The sequence below is a fragment of the Myotis davidii genome, unplaced genomic scaffold (genome assembly GCF_000327345.1).
Source record: "Myotis davidii unplaced genomic scaffold, ASM32734v1 scaffold767, whole genome shotgun sequence".
NCBI classification, from domain to species: Eukaryota; Metazoa; Chordata; class Mammalia; order Chiroptera; family Vespertilionidae; genus Myotis; species Myotis davidii.
In genome coordinates, this window is record NW_006297810.1 from 38,531 (window position 1) to 43,312 (window position 4,782).

The following is a 4,782-nucleotide window of genomic DNA, read 5'->3' on the forward strand; positions in this document are numbered from 1 at the left end:
CCAATTCCCAGGACAAGTTGAATTCTTGCCTTTTCTGCTGTCCAGAACAATACTCCCCTGGTTACTCTAATGGGCTCTACTTAGATCTCATTTTAAATGTTACTTCCTCGCCGAGACCGGTTTGGCTCAGTGGATAGAGCGTCGGCTTGCGGACTGAAGGGTCCCGGGTTCGATTCCGGTCAAGGGCATGTACCTTGGTTGCGGGCACATCCCCAGTGGGGAGTGTGCAGGAGGCAGCTGGTCGATGTTTCTCTCTCATCGATGTTTCTGACTCTCTATCTCTCTCCTTTCCTCTCTGTAAAAACTCAATAAAATATATTAAAAAAAAATAAATGTTACTTCCTCAGAAAGGTCTTCCATGATCTGTAGTATAGGTCTACATTGTTATTTTCTATAAGGGAGATCTATTTATTTCCTTCCTTGCACTCAACTGTAATCATTTCATGCATTTTGTTTATTCCCTGTTTGTTGGCTCTTTCTGGTCTAGTCTAGACTACACTTTCCATGATGGTAGGGATCACATCTGTCCTTTTCACTGTTATATCCCTAGCACTTATTGTAGTATCTGGCATTCCAAATATTTTTGGAATGATGGAGCAAAGATCTTAATAAAAATTCCACACTCTCTAATAACAATGACTAATTTTGTACCACCATGAAGCATTAGTTGGTACAACTTTTCCATCTTTCCACAGCCGGGTGATTCAGTTGGTTGATGTGTTGTCCTGTGTACCAAAAATGTTGTGCTCATACCTAGGTTTTGGGTTGGATCTCTGGGAGGCAACTGATCCATGTTTCCCTCACACATTGATGTTTCTCTTTCTTTCTCTTCTGTTCGTTCTATCATCTATCTATCTATCTATCTATCTATCTATCTATCTATCTATCTATCATCTATCTATCATCTCTGTCTCTCTCCCTGTCTTTCCCTTTCCCTTCCTCCCTCTCTAAAATCTCTAAACATATCCTTAGGTGAAGATTAAAAAGATACAAACAGCCGAAACCGGTTTGGCTCAGTGGATAGAGCGTCGGCTTGCGGACTGAAAGGTCCGACTGAAAGGCCAGTTTTGATTCCGGTGAAGGGCATGTACCTGGGTTGCGGGCACATCCCCAGTAGGAGATGTGCGGGGGGCGGCTGATCGATGTTCCTCTCTCATCAATGTTTCTAACTCTCTATCTCTCTCCCTTCCTCTCTGTAAAAAATCAATAAAATATATTTAAAAAAAATAAAAAAAAATAAAAAAAAAAAAAATAAAAAGATACAAACAGACAGAAAACAACAGAACTGGCTGGTGTGACTCAGTAGTTGAGTGTCAATCCATAAACCAGGAGATTACGGTTCGATTCCCAAACAGGGTACATGCCCAGGTTATGCGTTTGATCCCCAGTAGAAGGCATGCAGGAGGTAGACAATCATTGATTCTCTTTCATCATTGATGTTTCTATCTCTCTGTCCATCTCCTTTCCTCTCTGAAATCAATAAAAACATATTTAAAAAAGCATACACCAAAACACAACTTTTCCCCAGGCCCGTTACCTTCGTCTTTCTCTCTCCTAAGCTCCAAGGGCCCTTCTCTCTCCCTGTCTTTCCCTTTCCCTTCCTCCCTCTCTAAAATCAGTAAACATATCCTTAGGTGAAGATTAAAAAGATACAAACAGCCGAAACCGGTTTGGCTCAGTGGATGCTTCTGTAACTTGTTTCCTGAGCCTATGTAGCCAAGCTGGTTCACTTTTACTACCTCTGTAACTTTCTAAATAAACTTTCTCTTACAAAAGAAAACAAAACAAAGAAAAACTTTTCCATTTATCCAGCTTAATAACTCCTTGGACTTTGATTTCTTACAGGAAATGAGAGGAAGGGAATGTTCATAATTAGCTGGAAAAGTGAGAAGGGGTTATTTGGAGGTATTGGAATCCCAGAGATGAGAAGACAATAAGGACAGAGAAGGATTTTCTATCAAGTGCATGCTATATAATAAAGAGGGAATATGCAAATTGACCATCACTCCTCCACAAATATGGCAACACCTACAGCAGAAGCTGAGTTTCTGTAACGAGCCTTAACAAGAAATCAGCAGGGACATGAGGCTGCACCCCTCCACCCCCATGGGGCTTGACAGGGGATCTCAAGCAGTGCCTCCCACCCTGGTGCCAGGCAGGGGGACCTTAAGCTGTACTCCCCTCCCGGCAGGGCTTGACAGGGTATCTCAGGCGGTGCCCCCCACCCTGTAGGGCTTGACAGGGGACCTCAGGCTGCACCCCCAACCCCAGCACCAGGCCGGGGAACATCAGGCTGCCCCCCCTGCCTGGTGGGGCTTGACGGGGGACCTCAAGATGTGCCCTCCACTCCAGTGCTGGGCCAGGGGACCTCAGGCTGCACCCCCAACCCCAGCACCAGGCCGGGGAACATCAGGCTGCACCCCTTGCCTGGTGGGGCTTGACGGGGGACCTCAAGATGTGCCCTCCACTCCAGTGCTGGGCCGGGGGACCTCAGGCTGCTCCCCCCACCCCAGCACCAGTCCAGAGGACCTGAGGCCATGCCCCCCTCCTGATGGGGCTTGACAAGGGACCACAGACCATGCCCCTCACCAGCCCACCACCTGCATCCCTCTGCCCCAGTGCTGGGCCAGGGAACCTCAGGCTGCTCCCCTCGCCCGAGGCCAGGGGGCTTCATGCCATGATTCTGGCCCAGCGGGGCTTGACAGGGGACCTCAAGGTGCACCCCGCGCCCCAGCCAGGGCTGAGAGACCTCAGGCCATGTCCCCCGCCCTGGCGCTGGGACAGGGGACCTGCGGCTGTGCTCCCTGCCCATCGGGGCTTGACAAGGGTGGGACCAGCTAGGTCTGGATCTAGCCCAATGGGAGGGGGGCAGCCAGGTCTGGGTCTTGCGTGATTTTGAGGCACACATGGGTGGGTGAAGACTTGGCTCTGGGTCCCATAGTGAACCCCAGACTCTGACAGGAGGAAGATATTCATATACATTTTACTAATTTTCTTTCATCTCTGACACTCCTATTATAGAGAAAGGGCGAATAGCAATAATAAAATATTTCCTCTAATTAATCCCTTTTTAATGTGCACAAATTTTGTGCACCGGGCCACTAGTATTATGTATAATTCCCTCATTTCAGTGAAGAAGAACCTGAGGCTCAACAAATTCTAGGGTCACAAAGCTAACAAATGGTGGAATCAGGATTGAAGTCAAATCTGCTTTCTCTTCCAAATCCTCGCATTGCTTTTCCAGGGATTGTTAATCAGCTGCAGTTCAGTTTCATAACGTGTAACACATGTTATTAAGAAGGAATAAGTATTTGATGTATTTTAGGAAGGATGGTAACTTAAATCTCTATTTTTTAAATTGAGTTTTCCTATCCATAGTTCATTCCGGTTACTCTCAGCTTCTGATGTCATTCTGTGTCTTTATTTGTTTTAGAACTTGAATTTATCCATAACTTACTTTCTCTAGAATTACGTTTTTCAAATCACAGTTTGTAAGCTAAGAAATCAATTTGGTGGTTTGGAAACACTGTTTATTAAAAACAACAACAGCCCTGGCTGTTGGTTGGGTGTCATCCTGTGCACTGAAGGGTTGCTGGTTTGATTCTGGGTCAGCGGACGTGCCCAGGCTGTGGGCTTGATCCCCAGTCGGGAACATGCAGGAGGTAGCCATCAATGTGTGGCTCTCATGTTGATGCTTCTTTCTCCCTCTCCCTCTCCCATCTTTTCTCTTTCTGAAATTCAATAAACACACACACACACACACACACACACACACAACCCCCCTCAAAACCAATAGCAACAACAAAATGGAAGAAAACAGTAGAGTATATTTAAATAGAGTAGAGTATTATAAAATACAAAATCCACCTAAGGTAGTAAAGGCAATAATTTTCTAATGTAACTTTTATTTCAATTATGTAGTTATGTATATAGTTAGGTTTGTACTGGGTCTTTTTTTTTTTTTTTGGTTTGGTACAGTGAACTTTATTGATGGTGCACAACAAAGTAGGGCTCCCTATGCCCCTCCCTTTCTCCAGGGGGTCTGGGATGGAAATGGTGGTGAGGAGATTCTTAGTGTGTTGGGGGACCAATCTAGGTCAAGGACTCCCCAGCAGCTGAGGGCCTCTCTTCCTCTTGTTGGGGCTGGTGGCCCAGGGGACTCTTACTCCTTGGAGCCCATGTGGACCACCACCACCCTGTTGCTGTAGCCAAATTCATTGTCATACCAGGAAATGAGCTTGACAAAGTGGTCATTGAGGGCAATGCCAGCCCCAGCATCAAAGGTGGAGGAGTGGGTATCACTGTTAAAGTCACAGGAGAGAGAAAAACCAAGATGGCGACATAGATTAACGCCGGAGATTGCTGCCACGAACAACCAATTCAAATTACACCTAAAAGACAGAACGGAAATCATCCAGAACCACAGGAAGGCTGGCTGAGTGGAAATTCTACAACTAGGAGGAAAGAGAATATCATACCCAGACTCAGAGGAGGCACAGTGCTGAAGTCACTCAGGTGCGGAGTGCGTGCGGAGGAGGCTGGCGGTGGAGGGCGTGGTTGGCATTTTCAATCGGGAGGGAGCTTCAGACTCTGAGCTCTAGAGCCTGAGAAGCGGGACTGTCTGGCTTCGGTCGGAACTCGAAGGCAGCTTTCTCTCCGAGGTTTGCAGCAGTTGCTGGGACTCTGTGAGGCAGAGCCCCTAGGGACGGAAATGAGAGCCGCCATAACTGCTCTCTCTGGACCACCCTGGTGATCCCGTGCGACCCACCCACCCCGCCCACA

General features: G+C 46.9%; 1 long non-coding RNA gene and 1 pseudogene across 1 annotated transcript in view; one reads left to right on the forward strand and one right to left on the reverse strand.

Moving 5' to 3' along the window:
* The window catches only part of LOC107184620, a 10,451-nt gene extending 9,732 nt beyond the window's left edge, over window positions 1-719 (forward strand). Inside the window, exon 3 of the long non-coding RNA XR_001515520.1 lies at window positions 709-719. This is a non-coding gene — a long non-coding RNA (uncharacterized LOC107184620). The remainder of the gene's footprint in view (window positions 1-708) is intronic.
* A 3,378-nt stretch (window positions 720-4,097) lies between these two features.
* LOC102759243 overlaps window positions 4,098-4,782 on the reverse strand; it is a 2,841-nt pseudogene continuing 2,156 nt past the window's right edge.